This window comes from Oncorhynchus masou, unplaced genomic scaffold (genome assembly GCF_036934945.1).
Source record: "Oncorhynchus masou masou isolate Uvic2021 unplaced genomic scaffold, UVic_Omas_1.1 unplaced_scaffold_1503, whole genome shotgun sequence".
Classification (NCBI taxonomy): Eukaryota; Metazoa; Chordata; class Actinopteri; order Salmoniformes; family Salmonidae; genus Oncorhynchus; species Oncorhynchus masou.
The window spans coordinates 18,540-45,000 of NW_027005043.1; the positions used below are offsets into that span (position 1 = coordinate 18,540).

Here is a 26,461-nt window from a genome sequence, read left to right on the forward strand (position 1 = left end):
ATAAAATTTGACTTGAAGCAAGCACACAATTCTTCAGGAAAGTTACGCTTTCTATTTTACGCTGTACTGTCATGTGGAAGAGAGACATCAAAGGCCTTTCAATCGATGCTTCAAGATGTCCACCATTGTTCCTGTTCCCAAGAAAGCGAAGGTAACTGAACTAAATCACTATCACCCCGCAGCACTCACTTCTGTCATCATGAAGAGGCTAGTTAGGCTAGTTAAGGATCACCTCCACCTTCCCTGACAACCTAGACACACTACAACTCACATACCGCCCCAACAGATCCACGGACGACGCAATCGCCTTTGCACTTCACACTGCCATATCCGACTTGGACAAGAAAAATACCTGTACCTGACCCTGAGGACGTACGAATCAGGGGTTGGAACCATTTCAGTGAACAGAACTGAAAAACAAAGAAAAAAAATTGAGGAACAGAACCAGAACCGAGAACAAAATTGAAAATTTCCCGTTCCGGAACAGAAACATTTATTTTAAAAGGGAAACAGTTCATAACAGTTAATTATTTGAAGTTCCGTACATTTTTTCAAACCCTCTGTCACTCAGAAATGTATTCCGGTGTCTGCCTGCATTCCAGCTGAACATCTTCTGTGTATGTTAGCTGCCCTCCCCGTCCCTCTGCCCTTCTGAAGCTTAGTCTACTGTAACTACTGACGTTACAAGCGTGATTCAGAAATTAAGGAGAGATTTTTAATTAGAGAAGAATGGATTAATGCTAATTAAGAATACTATCGTTATCACATTACACATTGTTTTTTTTTTAACTACAAAAACGTGTTTTAATTCAAATGTTGGTGCCGCTCTGCTCACAAGCTTGTTAGCTTGCTCTGGTCTCGCTCTCAAACTCTAGGCGGCATTATGTACTGTATAATGTAATGATGTCATGATGAAGGGCTAGCTCTGGTCCAACGTTAGTTAAGCCAACTCTATGAAGTATCTACATGGCATCATCGGTCTCTATGCTACTGTGCTAGCTTATACATGTTGTAGGGAACAGTCACAGACGCTGCTCTCTCGGTCTCTCTCTCTGCCTCTAGCTCTGTGTACCTCTCTCTCTATGCATCTCTCTCTCTGCCTCTAGCTCTGTGTACCTCTCTCTCTCTGCCTCTAGCTCTGTGTACCTCTCTCTCTCTCTGCCTCTAGCTCTGTGTACCTCTCTCTCTCTATGCATCTCTCTGCCTCTAGCTCTGTGTACCTCTCTCTCTCTGCCTCTAGCTCTGTGTACCTCTCTCTCTCTCTGCCTCTAGCTCTGTGTACCTCTCTCTCTATGCATCTCTCTCTCTCTCTGCATCTATCTCTGTGTACCTCTCTCTCTCTATGTATCTCTCTCTCTGCATCTCTCTCTCTCTCTCTCTGCCTCTATCTCTGTGTACCTCTCTCTCTCTTCTCTCTCTCTCTCTCTCTCGGATGGTTCTATCACCTAGCAACCAGGTGACCTTTCCCATTTGTCTCAGTCTCAGTTTGTTTGTATGTGTATGTGTATGTGTGTGTGTGCGTGTGTGTTGGTTGTCCTTTGTGAAATAGAAGATAGTGGTGTATACTTAGATATCGTCTCATTCAAGGGAAGCCCCTCCACACCCACCCACACACCCACCCTTACAATACCCACCCACCCACCCTTACAATCACCCACCCACCCTTACAATACCCACCCACCCACCCACCACCCACCCACCCTTACAATACCCACCCACCCACCCTTACAATACCCACCCACCCACCCTTACAATCACCCACCCACCCACCCACCCACCCTTACAATCACCCACCCACCCACCCACTTACAATACCCACCCACCCACCCTTACAATCACCCACCCACCCACCCTTACAATCACCCACCCACCCTTACAATCACCCACCCACCCACCCTTACAATACCCACCCCCCCACCCTTACAATCACCCACCCACCCACCCTTACAATCACCCACCCACACTAGTCACCCACATGAGAACACACACACAAACACTATCAAACACACACACCAGACACCACACACACCATACACCACACACACAAGACACACACACACCGGACACACAAACCACACACACCAGACACCACACACACACACACACCGGACACACAAACCACACACACCAGACACCACACACACAAGACACACACACAACGGACACACAAACCACACACACCAGACACCACACACACAAACCACACACGCCAGATACCACACACACCAGACACACAAACCACACACACCAGATACCACACACACCAGACACACAAACCACACACACCAGACACATCACACACCACACACCAGACACCACACACACCAGACACATCACACACCAGACACCAGACACCAGACACATCACACACCAGACACCACACACACCAGACATCACACACCAGACACCACACACACCAGACACCAGACACAGATGAATGATCCTCCACAGTTCCCTGCTCTGTGGGAGGATGACATCATCATGGCTCTGCAGGATGGGGCGTTAAACCTACATTACCATGCTGAGCTGTCCCCTGACACACACACACACACACAAAGAAACAGGGAGACAGATACACACACACCCCCACAGAGAGAGAGAGAGAGACAGAGACAGAGAGACAGAGACAGAGAGAGAGAGAGAGAGAGAGAGAGAGAGAGAGACCCACACAGTCCCCTAGAACAGGATCCAGCGCCTGGTCTTTCTCCATCCCAGAATAACAGTGGAGCAAAACAATACATAGCCTCATCCCACTGCACTGAATTCATTCATATTGGAGTCTCATCCCACTGCACTGAATTCGTTCATATTGGAGCCTCATCCCACTACACTGAATTCATTCATATTGGAGCCTCATCCCACTACACTGAATTCATTCATATTGGAGCCTCATCCCACTACACTGAATTCATTCATATTGGAGCCTCATCCCACTACAGAATTCATTCATATTGGAGCCTCATCCCAGCCTCACCCTCATCCCACTACAGAATTCATTCATATTGGAGCCTCATCCCACTGCACTGAATTCATTCATATTGGAGCCTCATCCCACTACACTGAATTCATTCATATTGGAGCCTCATCCCACTGCACTGAATTCGTTCATATTGGAGCCTCATCCCACTACACTGAATTCATTCATATTGGAGCCTCATCCCACTACACTGAATTCATTCATATTGGAGCCTCATCCCACTACACTGAATTCATTCATATTGGAGCCTCATCCCACTGCACTGAATTCATTCATATTGGAGCCTCATCCCACTACACTGAATTCATTCATATTGGAATCTCATCCCAATACACTGAATTCATTCATATTGGAGCCTCATCCCACCACTGAATTCATTCATATTGAGCCTCATCCCACTACACTGAATTCATTCATATTGAGCCTCATCCCACTGCACTGAATTCATTCATATTGGAGCCTCATCCCACTACTGAATTCATTCATATTGGAGCCTCATCCCACTACACTGAATTCATTCATATTGGAGCCTCATCCCACTACAGAATTCATTCATATTGGAGCCTCATCCCACTGCACTGAATTCGTTCATATTGGAGCCTCATCCCACTACACTGAATTCATTCATATTGGAGCCTCATCCCACTACACTGAATTCATTCATATTGGATCCTCATCCCACTACACTGAATTCATTCATATTGGAGCCTCATCACACTGCACTGAATTCGTTCATATTGGATCCTCATCCCACTACACTGAATTCATTCATATGGAGCCTCATCCCACTACAGAATTCATTCATATTGAGCCTCATCCCACTGCACTGAATTCATTCATATTGGAGCCTCATCCCACTACTGAATTCATTCATATTGGAGCATCATCCCACTACTGAATTCATTCATATTGGAGCCTCATCCCACTACACTGAATTCATTCATATTGGAGCCTCATCCCACTACACTGAATTCATTCATATTGGAGCCTCATCCCACTACAATGAATTCATTCATATTGGAGCCTCATCCCACTACACTGAATTCGTTCATATTGGAGCCTCATCCCACTACACTGAATTCATTCATATTGGAGCCTCATCCAACTGCAATGAATTCATTCATATTGGAGCCTCATCCCACTACTGAATTCATTGATATTGGAGCCTCATCCCACTACACTGAATTCATTCATATTGGAGCCTCATCCCACTACACTGAATTCGTTCATATTGGAGCCTCATCCCACCACTGAATTAATTCATATTGGAGCCTCATCCCACCACTGAATTCATTCATATTGGAGCCTCATCCCACTACATTGAATTCATTCATATTGGAGCCTCATCCCACTGAATTCATTCATATTGGAGCCTCATCCCAATACACTGAATTCATTCATATTGGAGCCTCATCCCACCACTGAATTCATTCATATTGGAGCCTCATCCCACTACACTGAATTCATTCATATTGGAGCCTCATCCCACTACACTGAATTCATTCATATTGGAGCCTCATCCCACTGCACTGAATTCATTCATATTGGAGCCTCATCCCACTACACTGAATTCATTCATATTGGAGCCTCATCCCACTGCACTGAATTAATTCATATTGGAGCCTCATCCCACTACACTGAATTCATTCATATTGGAGCCTCATCCCAATACACTGAATTCATTCATATTGGAGCCTCATCCCACCACTGAATTCATTCATATTGGAGCCTCATCCCACTACACTGAATTCATTCATATTGGAGCCTCATCCCACTGCACTGAATTCATTCATATTGGAGCCTCATCCCACTACTGAATTCATTCATATTGGAGCCTCATCCCACTACACTGAATTCATTCATATTGGAGCCTCATCCCACTACAGAATTCATTCATATTGGAGCCTCATCCCACTGCACTGATCCCACTGCACTGATTCGTTCATATTGGAGCCTCATCACACTGCACTGAATTCATTCATATTGGAGCCTCATCCCACTACACTGAATTCATTCATATTGGAGCCTCATCCCACTACACTGAATTCATTCATATTGGAGCCTCATCCCACTACACTGAATTCGTTCATATTGGATCCTCATCCCACTACACTGAATTCATTCATATTGGAGCCTCATCCCACTACAGAATTCATTCATATTGAGCCTCATCCCACTGCACTGAATTCATTCATATTGGAGCCTCATCCCACTACTGAATTCATTCATATTGGAGCATCATCCCACTACTGAATTCATTCATATTGGAGCCTCATCCCACTACACTGAATTCATTCATATTGGAGCCTCATCCCACTACACTGAATTCATTCATATTGGAGCCTCATCCCACTACAATGAATTCATTCATATTGGAGCCTCATCCCACTACACTGAATTCAGAGAGTTACATGTCATAGATTGAGAGATAGTGAGGGAAAGAGAGGGATGGAGACATAGTGAGGAAAGAGAGGGATGGAGGGATGGAGAGATAGTGAGGACAGGAGAGGGATGGAGGATGGAGAGATAGTGAGGGCAGGAGAGGGATGGAGAGATAGTGAGAGCAGGGGAGGGATTGAGAGATGGAGAGATAGTGAGGGCAGGAGAGGGATGGAGAGATAGTAAGAGCAGGGGAGGGATGGAGAGATGGAGAGATAGTGAGGGCAGGAGAAGGATGGAGGATGGTGAGATAGTGAGGGCAGGAGAGGGATGGAGGATGGTGAGACAGTGAGGGCAGGAGAGGGATGGAGAGATGGAGAGATAGTGAGGGCAGGAGAGGGATGGAGAGATGGAGAGATAGTGAGGGCAGGAGAAGGATGGAGAGATGGAGAGATAGTGAGGGAAGGAGAAGAATGGAGGATGGTGAGATAGTGAGGGCAGGAGAAGGATGGAGGATGGTGAGATAGTGAGGGCAGGAGAGGGATGGAGAGATGGTGAGATAGTGAGGGCAGGAGAGGGATGGAGAGATGGAGAGATAGTGAGGGAAGGAGAAGGATGGAGAGAAGGAGAAGGATGGAGGATGGTGAGATAGTGAGGGCAGGAGAAGGATGGAGGATGGTGAGATAGTGAGGGAAGGAGAAGGATGGAGAGATGGAGAGATAGTGAGGGAAGGAGAAGGATGGAGGATGGTGAGATAGTGAGGGCAGGAGAAGGATGGAGGATGGTGAGATAGTGAGGGAAGGAGAAGGATGGAGAGATGGAGAGATAGTGAGGGAAGGAGAAGGATGGAGGATGGTGAGATAGTGGTGAGATATGATGAAAACGATAAAGGAGTGGTATTTACCTGAGAGGTCCATGGTGATGGTGAGAGACCCACACAGTCCCCTAGAACAGGATCCAGCGCCTGGTCTTTCTCCATCCCAGAATAACAGTGGAGCAAAACAATACATAGCCTCATCCCACTGCACTGAATTCATTCATATTGGAGCCTCATCCCACTACACTGAATTCGTTCATATTGGAGCCTCATCCCACCACTGAATTCATTCATATTGGAGCCTCATCCCACCACTGAATTCATTCATATTGGAGCCTCATCCCACTACATTGAATTCATTCATATTGGAGCCTCATCCCACTACACTGAATTCATTCATATTGGAGCCTCATCCCAATACACTGAATTCATTCATATTGGAGCCTCATCCCACCACTGAATTCATTCATATTGGAGCCTCATCCCACTACACTGAATTCATTCATATTGGAGCCTCATCCCACTACACTGAATTCATTCATATTGGAGCCTCATCCCACTGCACTGAATTCATTCATATTGGAGCCTCATCCCACTACACTGAATTCATTCATATTGGAGCCTCATCCCACTGCACTGAATTAATTCATATTGGAGCCTCATCCCACTACACTGAATTCATTCATATTGGAGCCTCATCCCAATACACTGAATTCATTCATATTGGAGCCTCATCCCACCACTGAATTCATTCATATTGGAGCCTCATCCCACTACACTGAATTCATTCATATTGGAGCCTCATCCCACTGCACTGAATTCATTCATATTGGAGCCTCATCCCACTACTGAATTCATTCATATTGGAGCCTCATCCCACTACACTGAATTCATTCATATTGGAGCCTCATCCCACTACAGAATTCATTCATATTGGAGCCTCATCCCACTGCACTGAATTCGTTCATATTGGAGCCTCATCCCACTACACTGAATTCATTCATATTGGAGCCTCATCCCACTACACTGAATTCATTCATATTGGAGCCTCATCCCACTACACTGAATTCATTCATATTGGAGCCTCATCCCACTACACTGAATTCGTTCATATTGGATCCTCATCCCACTACACTGAATTCATTCATATTGGAGCCTCATCCCACTACAGAATTCATTCATATTGGAGCCTCATCCCACTGCACTGAATTCATTCATATTGGAGCCTCATCCCACTACTGAATTCATTCATATTGGAGCATCATCCCACTACTGAATTCATTCATATTGGAGCCTCATCCCACTACACTGAATTCATTCATATTGGAGCCTCATCCCACTACACTGAATTCATTCATATTGGAGCCTCATCCCACTACAATGAATTCATTCATATTGGAGCCTCATCCCACTACACTGAATTCAGAGAGTTACATGTCATAGATTGAGAGATAGTGAGGGAAAGAGAGGGATGGAGACATAGTGAGGGAAAGAGAGGGATGGAGGGATGGAGAGATAGTGAGGACAGGAGAGGGATGGAGGATGGAGAGATAGTGAGGGCAGGAGAGGGATGGAGAGATAGTGAGAGCAGGGGAGGGATTGAGAGATGGAGAGATAGTGAGGGCAGGAGAGGGATGGAGAGATAGTAAGAGCAGGGGAGGGATGGAGAGATGGAGAGATAGTGAGGGCAGGAGAAGGATGGAGGATGGTGAGATAGTGAGGGCAGGAGAGGGATGGAGGATGGTGAGACAGTGAGGGCAGGAGAGGGATGGAGAGATGGAGAGATAGTGAGGGCAGGAGAGGGATGGAGAGATGGAGAGATAGTGAGGGCAGGAGAAGGATGGAGAGATGGAGAGATAGTGAGGGAAGGAGAAGAATGGAGGATGGTGAGATAGTGAGGGCAGGAGAAGGATGGAGGATGGTGAGATAGTGAGGGCAGGAGAGGGATGGAGAGATGGTGAGATAGTGAGGGCAGGAGAGGGATGGAGAGATGGAGAGATAGTGAGGGAAGGAGAAGGATGGAGAGATGGAGAGATAGTGAGAGAAGGAGAAGGATGGAGGATGGTGAGATAGTGAGGGCAGGAGAAGGATGGAGGATGGTGAGATAGTGAGGGAAGGAGAAGGATGGAGAGATGGAGAGATAGTGAGGGAAGGAGAAGGATGGAGGATGGTGAGATAGTGAGGGCAGGAGAAGGATGGAGGATGGTGAGATAGTGAGGGAAGGAGAAGGATGGAGAGATGGAGAGATAGTGAGGGAAGGAGAAGGATGGAGGATGGTGAGATAGTGGTGAGATATGATGAAAACGATAAAGGAGTGGTATTTACCTGAGAGGTCCATGGTGATGGTGAGAGACCCACACAGTCCCCTAGAACAGGATCCAGCGCCTGGTCTTTCTCCATCCCAGAATAACAGTGGAGCAAAACAATACATAGCCTCATCCCACTGCACTGAATTCATTCATATTGGAGCCTCATCCCACTGCACTGAATTCATTCATATTGGAGCCTCATCCCACTGCACTGAATTCATTCATATTGGAGCCTCATCCCACTACACTGAATTCGTTCATATTGGAGCCTCATCCCACTACACTGAATTCATTCATATTGGAGCCTCATCCAACTGCACTGAATTCATTCATATTGGAGCCTCATCCCACTACTGAATTCATTGATATTGGAGCCTCATCCCACTACACTGAATTCATTCATATTGGAGCCTCATCCCACTACACTGAATTCGTTCATATTGGAGCCTCATCCCACCACTGAATTCATTCATATTGGAGCCTCATCCCACCACTGAATTCATTCATATTGGAGCCTCATCCCACTACATTGAATTCATTCATATTGGAGCCTCATCCCACTACACTGAATTCATTCATATTGGAGCCTCATCCCAATACACTGAATTCATTCATATTGGAGCCTCATCCCACCACTGAATTCATTCATATTGGAGCCTCATCCCACTACACTGAATTCATTCATATTGGAGCCTCATCCCACTACACTGAATTCATTCATATTGGAGCCTCATCCCACTACACTGAATTCATTCATATTGGAGCCTCATCCCACTGCACTGAATTAATTCATATTGGAGCCTCATCCCACTACACTGAATTCATTCATATTGGAGCCTCATCCCAATACACTGAATTCATTCATATTGGAGCCTCATCCCACCACTGAATTCATTCATATTGGAGCCTCATCCCACTACACTGAATTCATTCATATTGGAGCCTCATCCCACTGCACTGAATTCATTCATATTGGAGCCTCATCCCACTACTGAATTCATTCATATTGGAGCCTCATCCCACTACACTGAATTCATTCATATTGGAGCCTCATCCCACTACAGAATTCATTCATATTGGAGCCTCATCCCACTGCACTGAATTCGTTCATATTGGAGCCTCATCACACTGCACTGAATTCGTTCATATTGGATCCTCATCCCACTACACTGAATTCATTCATATTGGAGCCTCATCCCACTACAGAATTCATTCATATTGGAGCCTCATCCCACTGCACTGAATTCATTCATATTGGAGCCTCATCCCACTACTGAATTCATTCATATTGGAGCATCATCCCACTACTGAATTCATTCATATTGGAGCCTCATCCCACTACACTGAATTTATTCATATTGGAGCCTCATCCCACTACACTGAATTCATTCATATTGGAGCCTCATCCCACTACAATGAATTCATTCATATTGGAGCCTCATCCCACTACACTGAATTCAGAGAGTTACATGTCATAGATTGAGAGATAGTGAGGGAAAGAGAGGGATGGAGACATAGTGAGGGAAAGAGAGGGATGGAGGGATGGAGAGATAGTGAGGACAGGAGAGGGATGGAGGATGGAGAGATAGTGAGGGCAGGAGAGGGATGGAGAGATAGTGAGAGCAGGGGAGGGATTGAGAGATGGAGAGATAGTGAGGGCAGGAGAGGGATGGAGAGATAGTAAGAGCAGGGGAGGGATGGAGAGATGGAGAGATAGTGAGGGCAGGAGAAGGATGGAGGATGGTGAGATAGTGAGGGCAGGAGAGGGATGGAGGATGGTGAGACAGTGAGGGCAGGAGAGGGATGGAGAGATAGTGAGGGCAGGAGAGGGATGGAGAGATGGAGAGATAGTGAGGGCAGGAGAAGGATGGAGAGATGGAGAGATAGTGAGGGAAGGAGAAGAATGGAGGATGGTGAGATAGTGAGGGCAGGAGAAGGATGGAGGATGGTGAGATAGTGAGGGCAGGAGAGGGATGGAGAGATGGTGAGATAGTGAGGGCAGGAGAGGGATGGAGAGATGGAGAGATAGTGAGGGAAGGAGAAGGATGGAGAGATGGAGAGATAGTGAGGGAAGGAGAAGGATGGAGGATGGTGAGATAGTGAGGGAAGGAGAAGGATGGAGAGATGGAGAGATAGTGAGGGAAGGAGAAGGATGGAGGATGGTGAGATAGTGAGGGCAGGAGAAGGATGGAGGATGGTGAGATAGTGAGGGCAGGAGAGGGATGGAGAGATGGAGAGATAGTGAGGGCAGGAGAAGGATGGAGAGATGGAGAGATAGTGAGGGAAGGAGAAGGATGATGGGACCAGGGATAAAGGGATAAAGGAGTGGTATTTACCTGAGAGGTCCATGGTGATGGGACCAGGGATAAAGGAGTGGTATTTACCTGAGAGGTCCATGGTGATGGGACCAGGGATAAAGGAGTGGTATTTACCTGAGAGGTCCATGGTGATGGGACCAGGGATAAAGGAGTGGTATTTACCTGAGAGGTCCATGGTGATGGGACCAGGGATAAAGGAGTGGTATTTACCTGAGAGGTCCATGGTGATGGGACCAGGGATAAAGGAGTGGTATTTACCTGAGAGGTCCATGGTGATGGGACCAGGGATAAAGGAGTGGTATTTACCTGAGAGGTCCATGGTGATGGGACCAGGGATAAAGGAGTGGTATTTACCTGAGAGGTCCATGGTGATGGGACCAGGGATAAAGGAGTGGTATTTACCTGAGAGGTCCATAGTGATGGGACCAGGGATAAAGGAGTGGTATTTACCTGAGAGGTCCATAGTGATGGGACCAGGGATAAAGGAGTGGTATTTACCTGAGAGGTCCATGGTGATGGGACCAGGGATAAAGGAGTGGTATTTACCTGAGAGGTCCATGGTGATGGGACCAGGGATAAAGGAGTGGTATTTACCTGAGAGGTCCATGGTGATGGGACCAGGGATAAAGGAGTGGTATTTACCTGAGAGGTCCATGGTGATGGGACCAGGGATAAAGGAGTGGTATTTACCTGAGAGGTCCATAGTGATGGGACCAGGGATAAAGGAGTGGTATTTACCATCCATAGTGATGGGACCAGGGATAAAGGAGTGGTATTTACCATCCATGGTGATGGGACCAGGGAAAAAGGAGTGGTATTTACCTGAGAGGTCCATAGTGATGGGGCCAGGTGCTTGGTCACACATCAGGGTCAGTCTGGTGACCTGGACATTGGGAATGGTCAGGTCTGAAAAAACACACACAGAGACGGTTCAGAGAGGGTGTGTGTGTGTGTGTGTGTGTGTGTGTGTGTGTGTGTGTGTGTGTGTGTGTGTGTGTGTGTGTGTGTGTGTGTGTGTGTGTGTGTGTGGTCTTGTTGATAATATTGAGTTATAGCTATTATTAAAGCAGCAGTAACACCAGATACCAGGATGAATCAACTAGATACCAGGATGAATCAACTCGATACCAGGATGAATCAACTAGATACCAGGATTAATCAACTAGATACCAGGATGAATCAACTCAATACCAGGATGAATCAACTAGATACCAGGATGAATCAACTCGATACCAGGATGAATCAACTCAATACCAGGATGAATCAACTAGATACCAGGATGAATCAACTAGATACCAGGATTAATCAACTAGATACCAGGATGAATCAACTAGATACCAGGATGAATCGACTAGATACCAGGATGAATCGACTAGATACCAGGATGAATCAACTAGATACCTGGATGAATCAACTCGATACCAGGATTAATCAACTAGATACCAGGATGAATCAACTCGATACCAGGATGAATCAACTAGATACCAGGATGAATCAACTCGATACCAGGATGAATCAACTCGATACCAGGATGAATCAACTAGATACCAGGATGAATCAACTCGATACCAGGATGAATCAACTAGATACCAGGATGAATCAACTAGATACCAGGATGAATAAACTAGATACCAGGATGAATCGACTTGATACCAGGATGAATCAACTAGATACCAGGATGAATCAACTAGATACCAGGATGAATCAACTAGATACCAGGATGAATCAACTCGATACCAGGATGAATCAACTAGATACCAGGATGAATCAACTAGATACCAGGATGAATAAACTAGATACCAGGATGAATCGACTTGATACCAGGATGAATCAACTAGATACCAGGATGAATCAACTCGATACCAGGATGAATCAACTCGATACCAGGATGAATCAACTAGATACCAGGATGAATCAACTAGATACCAGGATGAATAAACTAGATACCAGGATGAATCGACTTGATACCAGGATGAATCAACTCGATACCAGGATGAATCAACTAGATACCAGGATGAATCAACTCGATACCAGGATGAATCAACTAGATACCAGGATGAATCAACTAGATACCAGGATGAATCAACTAGATACCAGGATGAATCGACTCGATACCAGGATGAATCAACTAGATACCAGGATGAATCAACTCGATACCAGGATGAATCAACTAGATACCAGGATGAATCAACTAGATACCAGGATGAATCAACTAGATACCAGGATGAATCGACTCGATACCAGGATGAATCAACTAGATACCAGGATGAATCAACTCGATACCAGGATGAATCAACTAGATACCAGGATGAATCAACTAGATACCAGGATGAATCAACTAGATACCAGGATGAATCAACTCTATTAGACAGAGGTAATAGACACACAAGATGACAAGGTTCAGGGCCCAGTACCAACATTACTGTCGTCTCTGATGCAGGGCCCAGTACCAACATGACTGTGGTCTCTGATGCAGGGCCCAGTACCAACATTACTGTGGTCTCTGATGCAGGGCCCAGTACCAACATGACTGTGGTCTCTGATGCAGGGCCCAGTACCAACATGACTGTGGTCTCTGATGCAGGGCCCAGTACCAACATTACTGTGGTCTCTGATGCAGGGCCCAGTACCAACATTACTGTGGTCTCTGATGCAGGGCCCAGTACCAACATGACTGTGGTCTCTGATGCAGGGCCCAGTACCAACATGACTGTGGTCTCTGATGCAGGGCCCAGTACCAACATTACTGTGGTCTCTGATGCAGGGCCCAGTACCAACATGACTGTGGTCTCTGATGCAGGGCCCAGTACCAACATTACTGTGGTCTCTGATGCAGGGCCCAGTACCAACATGACTGTGGTCTCTGATGCAGGGCCCAGTACCAACATGACTGTGGTCTCTGATGCAGGGCCCAGTACCAACATGACTGTGGTCTCTGATGCAGGGCCCAGTACCAACATTACTGTGGTCTCTGATGCAGGGCCCAGTACCAACATTACTGTGGTCTTTGATGCAGGGCCCAGTACCAACATTACTGTGGTCTCTGATGCAGGGCCCAGTACCAACATTACTGTGGTCTCTGATGCAGGGCCCAGTACCAACATTACTGTGGTCTCTGATGCAGGGCCCAGTACCAACATGACTGTGGTCTCTGATGCAGGGCCCAGTACCAACATTACTGTGGTCTCTGATGCAGGGCCCAGTACCAACATTACTGTGGTCTCTGATGCAGGGCCCAGTACCAACATTACTGTGGTCTCTGATGCAGGGCCCAGTACCAACATTACTGTGGTCTCTGATGCAGGGCCCAGTACCAACATTACTGTGGTCTCTGATGCAGGGCCCAGTACCAACATTACTGTGGTCTCTGATGCAGGGCCCAGTACCAACATTACTGTGGTCTCTGATGCAGGGCCCAGTACCAACATTACTGTGGTCTCTGATGCAGGGCCCAGTACCAACATTACTGTGGTCTTGCAATAGAAGCGATTCCATGTCAATTGCTAGTAAGCAAACACAAAGTAATACACACTGACCACAGTAAGACACACTGACCACAGTAACACAGTAACACACTGACCACAGTAACACAGTAAGACACACTGACCACAGTAACACAGTAACACAGTAACACACTGACCACAGTAACACACTGACCACAGTAACACCCTGACCACAGTAACACAGTAACACACACTGACCACAGTAACACAGTAACACCCTGACCACAGTAACACAGTAACACACACTGACCACAGTAACACAGTAACACACTGACCACAGTAACACCCTGACCACAGTAACACACTGACCACAGTAACACACTGACCACAGTAACACACTGACCACAGTAACACAGTAACACAGTAACACACTGACCACAGTAACACAGTAACACACTGACCACAGTAACACCCTGACCACAGTAACACAGTAACACACTGACCACAGTAACACAGTAACACACTGACCACAGTAACACAGTAACACCCTGACCACAGTAACACAGTAACACACACTGACCACAGTAACACAGTAACACCCTGACCACAGTAACACAGTAACACACACTGACCACAGTAACACAGTAACACACTGACACACAGTAACACCCTGACCACAGTAACACACTGACCACAGTAACACACTGACCACAGTAACACACTGACCACAGTAACACAGTAACACCCTGACCACAGTAACACACTGACCACAGTAACACACTGACCACAGTAACACAGTAACACAGTAACACACTGACCACAGTAACACACTGACCACAGTAACACCCTGACCACAGTAACACAGTAACACACTGACCACAGTAACACCCTGACCACAGTAACACAGTAACACACTGACCACAGTAACACACTGACCACAGTAACACCCTGACCACAGTAACACAGTAACACACTGACCACAGTAACACACTGACCACAGTAACACACTGACCACAGTAACACCCTGACCACAGTAACACAGTAACACAGTAACACCCTGACCACAGTAACACAGTAACACACTGACCACAGTAACACACTGACCACAGTAACACACTGACCACAGTAACACACTGACCACAGTAACACAGTAACACACTGACCACAGTAACACAGTAACACACTGACCACAGTAACACCCTGACCACAGTAACACCCTGACCACAGTAACACACTGACCACAGTAACACACTGACCACAGTAACACACTGACCACAGTAACACAGTAACACACTGACCACAGTAACACAGTAACACACTGACCACAGTAACACCCTGACCACAGTAACACACTGACCACAGTAACACACTGACCACAGTAACACAGTAACACACTGACCACAGTAACACACTGACCACAGTAACACACTGACCACAGTAACACAGTAACACAGTAACACACTGACCACAGTAACACAGTAACACACTGACCACAGTAACACACTGACCACAGTAACACAGTAACACACTGACCACAGTAACACAGTAACACACTGACCACAGTAACACCCTGACCACAGTAACACCCTGACCACAGTAACACACTGACCACAGTAACACACTGACCACAGTAACACCCTGACCACAGTAACACACTGACCACAGTAACACACTGACCACAGTAACACAGTAACACACTGACCACAGTAACACAGTAACACACTGACCACAGTAACACCCTGACCACAGTAACACACTGACCACAGTAACACACTGACCACAGTAACACAGTAACACACTGACCACAGTAACACACTGACCACAGTAACACACTGACCACAGTAACACAGTAACACAGTAACACACTGACCACAGTAACACAGTAACACACTGACCACAGTAACACAGTAACACCCTGACCACAGTAACACCCTGACCACAGTAACACCCTGACCACAGTAACACACTGACCACAGTAACACACTGACCACAGTAACACAGTAACAGAGTAACACACTGACCACAGTAACACCCTGACCACAGTAACACACTGACCACAGTAACACACTGACCACAGTAACACAGTAACACAGTAACACACTGACCACAGTAACACCCTGACCACAGTAACACACTGACCACAGTAACACACTGACCACAGTAACACAGTAACACACTGACCACAGTAACACAGTAACACACTGACCACAGTAACACAGTAACACACTGACCACAGTAACACAGTAACACAGTAACACACTGACCACAGTAACACACTGACCACAGTAACACAGTAACACACTGACCACAGTAACACAGTAACACACTGACCACAGTAACACACTGACCACAGTAACACACTGACCACAGTAACACACTAACACACTGACCACAGTAACACAGTAACACACTGACCACAGTAACACACTGACCACAGTAACACACTGACCACAGTAACACACTGACCACAGTAACACACTGACCACAGTAACACAGTAACACACTGACCACAGTAACACACTGACCACAGTAACACAGTAACACACTGACCACAGTAACACCCTGACCACAGTAACACACTGACCACAGTAACACACTGACCACAGTAACACAGTAACACACTGACCACAGTAACACACTAACACAGTAATACACACTGGCCACAGTAGGACACAGTAACGCATTAAGACACAGTAACACACACTGACCACAGTAACACACTGACCACAGTAACACACTGACCACAGTAACACACTGACCACAGTAACACAGTAACACACTGACCACAGTAACACAGTAACACACTGACCACAGTAACACACTGACCACAGTAACACACTGACCACAGTAACACCCTGACCACAGTAACACACTAACACACTGACCACAGTAACACAGTAACACACTGACCACAGTAACACAGTAACACACTGACCACAGTAACACACTGACCACAGTAACACAGTAACACACTGACCACAGTAACACACTAACACAGTAATACACACTGGCCACAGTAGGACACAGTAACGCATTAAGACACAGTAACACACACTGACCACAGTAACACACTGACCACAGTAACACACTGACCACAGTAACACACTGACCACAGTAACACAGTAACACACTGACCACAGTAACACAGTAACACACTGACCACAGTAACACCCTGACCACAGTAACACCCTGACCACAGTAACACACTGACCACAGTAACAGAGTAACACCCTGACCACAGTAACACCCTGACCACAGTAACACACTGACCACAGTAACACAGTAACAGAGTAACACACTGACCACAGTAACACAGTAACACAGGAAGACACACCAACCACAGTAACACACTGACCACAGTAACACAGTAACACCCTGACCACAGTAACACACTGACCACAGTAACACAGTAACAGAGTAACACACTGACCACAGTAACAGAGTAACACACTGACCACAGTAACACCCTGACCACAGTAACACCCTGACCACAGTAACACAGTAACAGAGTAACACACTGACCACAGTAACAGAGTAACACACTGACCTGCCACCACTGGTCCAGCTCCTAGTAGAGTCTGTTTGTATTTCCTGAGACTCTCATCATCCTTGTCTAGTTCCTGTATCTCCTGCAGGCTCTTCTGGGCTGGTGGAGTGTAGTTCAGGTCTGTCTCATCCTCCTCCTCTCCCACAGGCTTCTCCTCCTTATCCGCCATCAAACCTGCATGGGAACACAGGGTATCAACACAATCAGAGACCCTGCATCTCTCTCTCTCACACTCTCTCCGTCTTTCTCTCTCTCTCTCACACTCTCTCTGTCTTTCTCTCTCTCTCTCACTCTCTCTGTCTTTCTCTCTCTCTCACACTCTCTCTGTCTTTCTCTCTCTCTCTCTCACACTCTCTCTTTCTCTCTCTCTCACACTCTCTCTGTCTTTCTCTCGCTCTCTCACTCTCTCCGTCTTTCTCTCTCTCTCTCACACTCTCTCTGTCTTTCTCTCTCTCTCACACTCTCTCTGTCTTTCTCTCTCTCTCACACTCTCTCCGTCTTTCTCTCTCTCTCACACTCTCTCTGTCTTTCTCTCTCTCTCACACTCTCTCCGTCTTTCTCTCTCTCTCTCACACTCTCTCTGTCTTTCCTCTCTCTCACACTCTCTGTCTTTCTCTCTCGCTCTCTCACTCTCTCCTCCTTTCTCTCTCTCTCTCACACTCTCTCTGTCTTTCTCTCTCTCTCACACTCTCTCTGTCTTTCTCTCTCTCTCACACTCTCTCCGTCTTTCTCTCTCTCTCTCACACTCTCTCTGTCTTTCTCTCTCTCTCACACTCTCTCTGTCTTTCTCTCTCTCTCACACTCTGTCTTTCTCTCTCGCTCTCTCTCTTAGTCTCTGGCCTTTTCTCATTTGGGCAAAAGTCTGTCCTCCACCCTCTCTCCTCTCTCCTCCGTCTTCTGTCCTCCGCCCTCTCTCCTCTCTCCTCTGTCCCCTCTCCTCCGTCCTCTCTCCTCTCTCCTCTGTCCCCTCTCCTCCGCCCTCTCTCCTTCGTCCTCTCTCCTTCGTCCTCTGTCCTCCGCCCTCTCTCCTCCGCCCTCTCTCCTCCGCCCTCTCTCCTCTGTCCCCTCTCCTCCGCCCTCTCTCCTCCGCCCTCTGTCCTCTCTCCTCCATGACCCGGAAACCGCTAAGTGGTTGAGGATTGTGTAAGTTGGTTAGTAGGCAAACAGAAGACAGTCTGTCTCCCCTCCTCAACAGCCTCCTTTTGGCGAGGAAGCACAAGTATATCCTACCAGGAAGAGGTTTGATATCTGCCACACCCCCTTTGAATCAGATGTTGTATAGTCGGAGGAGAAAAGCATTGTTGCTACAGGATACAGGTGTAGGATCTTCATTTCATCACCCTGTTGTTGCTACAGGATACAGGTGTAGGATCTTCATTTGATCTCCCTGTTGTTGCTACAGGTTACAGGTGTAGGATCTTCATTTGATCTCCCTGTTGTTGCTACAGGTGTAGGATCTTCATTTGATCTCCCTGTTGTTGCTATAGGTTACAGGTGTAGGATCTTCGTTTGATCTCCCTGTTGTTGCTACAGGTTACAGATGTAGGATCTTCGTTTGATCTCCCTGTTGTTGCTATAGGTTACAGATGTAGGATCTTCGTTTGATCTCCCTGTTGTTGCTATAGGTTACAGATGTAGGATCTTCATTTAATCTCCTTGTTGTTGCTATAGGTTACAGATGTAGGATCTTCATTTGATCTCCCTGTTGTTGCTACAGATGTAGGATATTCATTTGATCTCCCTGTTGTTGCTACAGATGTAGGATCTTCATTTGATCTCCCTGTTGTAGCTATAGGTTACAGATGTAGGATCTTCATTTCATCACCCTGTTGTTGCTATAGGTTACAGATGTAGGATCTTCATTTCATCACCCTGTTGTTGCTATAGGTTACAGATGTAGGATCTTCATTTCATCCCCCTGTTGTTGCTATAGGTTACAGATGTAGGATCTTCATTTGATCACCCTGTTGTTGCTATAGGTTACAGATGTAGGATCTTCATTTGATCACCCTGTTGTTGCTATAGGTTACAGATGTAGGATCTTCATTTAATCACCCTGTTGTTGCTACAGATGTAGGATCTTCATTTGCTCTCCCTGTTGTTGCTATAGGTTACAGATGTAGGATCTTCATTTAATCACCCTGTTGTTGCTACAGATGTAGGATATTCATTTGATCTCCCTGTTGTTGCTATAGGTTACAGATGTAGGATCTTCATTTGATCTCCCTGTTGTTATTACAGGTTACAGATGTAGGATCTTCATTTGATCACCCTGTTGTTGCTACAGGTTACAGATGTAGGATCTTCATTTGATCTCCCTGCTGTTGCTATAGGTTACAGGTGTAGGATCTTCATTTGATCTCCCTGTTGTTGCTACAGGTTACAGATGTAGGATCTTCATTTGATCACCCTGTTGTTGCTACAGGTTACAGATGTAGGATTTTAATTTGATCACCCTGTTGATGCTATAGGTTACAGATGTAGGATCTTCATTTGATCACCCTGTTGTTACTACAGGTTACAGGTGTAGGATCTTCATTTGATCACCCTGTTGTTGCAACAGGTTACTTACAGTGAACAGGGTACTGTAAGGGGTTAGCATGTTTAACAGCTTGTGGTGGGATACAGAGTTGTTTGTATGGTTAATTATCTAGAACAGAGCAGCTCTGAAAACACACACGTGCACGCACACACATACACACTACAGGATGACATAATGCCTTCCACCCGTCTAGATGGGGTCAACTCCCCGTGGAGGATAGATATGTGTGTGTGTGTTCTCTCCTGAGTGTCTGTTATTTACAGCGTCTCCATGACAACCAGGATCGAAGAAGCTGCCTTTCTTTCTCTCTCAATCTCCACGGCAACCACTTTAAAAAAAATAATTAAATAACATAACATCACCATACTGATAATGTCCATACCATGAAGATTAAACAATGACTATATTACCTCTATGAATCATCCGGTATCTGATTTCAATGGTTTCACTTGAGGAAGTATCCACTAACTCAAGTCAGTACACAGAATAAATGAAAGTGGTTAAATGGCCCAGTCCTTTAAAAAACAGAACAGCCCTGGGGTGCTGGAGCGGTCACACTCTGATCTACTTCCTATTTCTGTATCTCTATCCTGTCCAATAAACATCATGGCTCAAGCCGCATGACACGACACAATATGAGGAAGTACAAGAGGATCAACAGTGGAACATTACTAAAACAACCTACAGCTGACTGACGACAACTGAGTCCTACTGACTACAACTGAGTCCAACTGACGACAAATGAGTCCAACTGACTACAACCAAGTCTTACTGACTAAGTCTTACTGACTACAACTGAGTCCTACTGACTACAACTGAGTCCTACTGACTACAAATGAATCCAACTGACTACAACCAAGTCTTACTGACTAAGTCTTACTGACTACAACTGAGTCCTACTGACTACAACCAAGTCTTACTGACTGAGTCCTACTGACTACAAATGAGCCCTACTGACTACAAATGAATCCAACTGACTACAACCAAGTCTTACTGACTGAGTACTACTGACTACAAATGAATCCAACTGACTACAACCAAGTCTTACCGACTGAGTCCAACTGACTACAACCAAGTCTTACTGACTGAGTCCTACTGACTACAAATGAGCCCTACTGACTACAAATTAATCCAACTGACTACAACCAAGTCTTACTGACTGAGTACTACTGACTACAAATGAATCCAACTGACTACAACCAAGTCTTACCGACTGAGTCCTACTGACTACAACCAAGTCTTACTGACTGAGTACTACTGACTACAAATGAGTCCAACTGACTACAACCAAGTCTTACTGACTGAGTCCTACTGACTACAACTGAGTCCTGCTGACTGAGTCCTACTGACTACAACTGAGTCCTACTGACTACAAATTAATCCAACTGACTACAACCAAGTCTTACTGACTGAGTCCTACTGACTACAACTGAGTCCTACTGACTACAAATTAATCCAACTGACTACAACCAAGTCCTACTGACTACAAATGAATCCAACTGACCAAGTCCAAATGACTTCAACTGACTTCAACTGAGTCCAACTGACTTCAACTGAGTCCATTCTGACTACAACTGACAACAAAAACTGAGTACAACTGACTACAACTGAATCCAACTGACTACAACCAAGTCTTACTGACTGAGTCCTACTGACTACAAATGAGTCCAACTGACTACAACCAAGTCTTACTGACTGAGTTCTACTGACTACAACTGAGTCCTACTGACTACAACTGAGTCCTACTGACTACAACCAAGTCTTACTGACTGAGTTCTACTGACTACAACTGAGTCCTACTGACTACAACTGAGTCCTACTGACTACAACCAAGTCTTACTGACTGAGTCCTACTGACTACAAATGAGTCCTACTGACTACAAATGAATCCAACTGACTACAACCAAGTCTTACTGACTGAGTCCTACTGACTACAACTGAGTCCTACTGACTACAACCAAGTCTTACTGACTGAGTACTACTGACTACAAATGAATCCAACTGACTACAACCAAGTCTTACTGACTGAGTCCTACTGACTACAAATGAGTCCTACTGACTACAAATGAATCCAACTGACTACAACCAAGTCTTACTGACTGAGTCCTACTGACTACAACTGAGTCCTGCTGACTGAGTCCTACTGACTACAACTGAGTCCTACTGACTACAAATTAATCCAACTGACTACAACCAAGTCTTACTGACTGAGTCCTACTGACTACAACTGAGTCCTACTGACTACAAATTAATCCAACTGACTACAACCAAGTCCTACTGACTACAAATGAATCCAACTGACCAAGTCCAAATGACTTCAACTGACTTCAACTGAGTCCAACTGACTTCAACTGAGTCCATTCTGACTACAACTGACAACAAAAACTGAGTCCTACTGACTACAAATGAGTCCAACTGACTACAACCAAGTCTTACTGACTGAGTCCTACTGACGACAACTGAGTCCTGCTGACTGAGTCCTACTGACTACAACTGAGTCCTACTGACTACAAATGAGTCCAACTGACTACAACCAAGTCTTACTGACTGAGTCCTACTGACTACAACTGAGTCCTACTGACTACAAATTAATCCAACTGACTATAACCAAGTCTTACTGACTGAGTCCTACTGACTACAAATGAATCCAACTGACCAAGTCCAAATGACTTCAACTGACTTCAACTGAGTCCAACTGACTTCAACTGAGTCCATTCTGACTACAACTGACAACAAAAACTGAGTACAACTGACTACAACTGAGTCCAACTGAGTCCAACTAACCACAACTGAGTCCAACTGACTTCAACTGAGTCCAACTGACTTCAACTGACTTCAACTGACTTCAACTGAGTCCAACTGACTTCAACTGAGTCCAACCGACTACAACTGACTACAACTGAGTCCAACTGACTACAACAACTGAGTACAACTGACTACAACTGAGTCCAACTGACTACAACTGAGTCCAACTAACTACAACTGACTACAACTGAGTCCAACTAACTACAACTGAGTCCAACTGAGTCCAAATGACTCCACCTGAGTCCAGCTAACTACAACGGACTCAAACTGAGTCCAACGGAGTCCAACAGTGGTCCTGTATGGCTCAACTGGCAGAGCATGGAGCTTTCAACACTAAAGACTGTGGGTTGAGGGGCAGCTCTCAGGGGGAACTGTGGGGGGACCTTGGATGGTTTGGTGGCCGGGCGGGTGGGAGCTTGGGCCAGTGGTTGAGAGGTCGCTAATTAGAATCCCCCGATTCAACTTGGTGGGAGATCTGTCAATGTGCTCTTGGGCGGGGCGCTTGACCCGGTCTGCTCCTCTGGGTCTCTCTGGATGGGAGATTGTTAGACTGGATGTAATGTAGATGCTGAGCGGCAGGAGGTAGATTGTATGTTTTAATATTCAATAAAATATGAATAAAACATGGGTTCGATTTCTGCTAAGGTCACTGTATGAGAAATGTATACACACATCACTGTAAGTTGCTTTGGATAAATAGCATACATTATGTTATTATATCAACTGACCTAAACTGAGTCCAACTGACCTAAACTGAGTCATACATTGTTATTATATCAACTGACTGAGTCCAACTGACTGAGTCCAACTGACTGAGTCCAACTGACCTAAACTGAGTCCAACTGACTAACATTATGTTATTATATCAACTGACTGAGTCCCACTGACTGAGTCCATCTGACTGAGTCCAACTGACTGAGTCCATCTAACTGAGTCCAACTGACTAAGTCCAACTGTTTGAGTCCAACTGACTGAGTCCAACTGACCTAAACTGAGTCCAACTGTCTGAGTCCAACCGACTGAGTCCCACTGACCTAAACTGAGTCCAACTGACCTAAACTGAGTCCAACTGACTGAGTCCAACTGACCTAAACTGAGTCCAACTGACTGAGTCCAACTGACCTAAACTGAGTCCCACTGACCTAAACTGAGTCCAACCGACTGAGTCCAACTGACTGAGTCCAACTGACCTAAACTGAGTCCAACTGACCTAAACTGAGTCCAACTGACTGAGTCCAACCGACCTAAACTGAGTCCAACTGACTGAGTCCAACTGACTGAGTCCAACTGACTTAGTCCAACTGACTTAGTCCAACTGTCCTAAACGGAGTCCAACCGACTGAGTCCAACTGACCTAAACTGAGTCCAACTGAGTGAGTCCAACTGACCTAAACTGAGTCCAACTGAGTGAGTCCAACTGTCCTAAACGGAGTCCAACCGACTGAGTCCAACTGACCTAAACTGAGTCCAACTGAGTGAGTCCAACTGACCTAAACTGAGTCCAACCGACTGAGTCCAACTGACCTAAACTGAGTCCAACTGACCTAAACTGAGTCCAACTGACTGAATCCAACCAAGTCACTATAACGGAGTCACTGTAACTGAGTCACTGTAACTAAGTCACTATACTGTAACTGAGTCACTGTAACTGAGTCATTATAACTGTGTCACTAAAACTGAGTCACTATACTGGAACTGAGTCACTAACTGAGTCACTATACTGTAACTGAGTCACTAACTGAGTCACTATACTGTAACTGAGTCACTGTAACTAAGTCACTATACTGTAACTCAGTCACTGTAACTGAGTCATTATAACTGTGTCACTAAAACTGAGTCACTAACTGAGTCACTATACTGAAACTGAGTCCAACTGAGAACACGTTGTGGTAATACCATGTATGGTCAGAGGGGGAGAGTAGTTTTGGGGTAATACCATGTATGGTCAGAGGGGGAGAGTAGTTTTGGGGTAATACCATGTATGGTCAGAGGGGGAGAGTAGTTTTGGGGTAATACCATGTATGGTCAGAGAGGGAGAGTAGTTTTGGGGTAATACCATGTATGGTCAGAGGGGGAGAGTAGTTTTGGGGTAATACCATGTATGGTCAGAGGGGGGGGAGTAGTTTTTGGGTAATACCATGTATGGTCAGAGGGGGAGAGTAGTTTTGGGGTAATACCATGTATGGTCAGAGGGGGAGAGTAGTTTTGGGGTAATACCATGTATGGTCAGAGGGGGAGAGTAGTTTTGGGGTAATACCATGTATGGTCAGAGGGGGAGAGTAGTTTTGGGGTAATACCATGTATGGTCAGAGGGGGAGAGTAGTTTTGGGGTAATACCATGTATGGTCAGAGGGGGAGAGTAGTTTTGGGGTAATACCATGTATGGTCAGAGGGGGGAGAGTAGTTTTGGGTAATACCATGTATGGTCAGAGGGGGAGAGTAGTTTTGGGGTAATAACATGTATGGTCAGAAGGGGAGAGTAGTTTTGGGGTAATACCATGTATGGTCAGAGGGGGGAGAGTAGTTTTGGGTAATACCATGTATGGTCAGTGGGGGGAGAGTAGTTTTGGGTAATACCATGTATGGGGGAGGGGGAGAGTAGTTTTGGGGTAATACCATGTATGTTCAGAGGGGGAGAGTAGTTTTGGGGTAATACCATGTATGGTCAGAAGGGGGAGAGTAGTTATGGGTAATACCATGTATGGTCAGCGGGGGGAGAGTAGTTTTGGGTAATACCATGTATGGGGGGAGGGGGGAGAGTAGTTTTGGGGTAATACCATGTATGGTCAGCGGGGGAGAGTAGTTTTGGGGTAATACCATGTATGGGGGAGGGGGAGAGTAGTTTTGGGGTAATACCATGTATGGGGGGGGGGAGAGTAGTTTTGGGGTAATACCATGTATGGTCAGCGGGGGGAGAGTAGTTTTGGGGTAATACCATGTATGGGGGGAGGGGGGAGAGTAGTTTTGGGGTAATACCATGTATGGTCAGCGGGGGGAGAGTAGTTTTGGGGTAATACCATGTATGGGGGGAGGGGGGGGGGATTTTTGGGGTAATACCATGTATGGTCAGCGGGGGGAGAGTAGCTTCGTCAGATTCACACTGTGGTGGGAATCAAGTATTGATGTCATTGGAGCTTCGCATACACATAAACATTTGAGTCAGGACTGGGCATCATGGCTCTCTACTGAATTACAGTAAAAACCAACAGTCAGGACTGGGCATCATGGCTCTCTACTGAATTACAGTAAAAACCAACAGTCAGGACTGGGCATCATGGCTCTCTACTGAATTACAGTAAAAACCAACAGTCAGGACTGGGCATC

At 45.8% G+C, this 26,461-nt stretch overlaps 1 pseudogene; it reads right to left on the minus strand.

Annotated features, from left to right (window-relative positions):
- LOC135531048 (rho GDP-dissociation inhibitor 2-like) overlaps positions 1-26,461 on the minus strand; it is a 47,548-nt pseudogene that overhangs the window by 17,560 nt on the left and 3,527 nt on the right.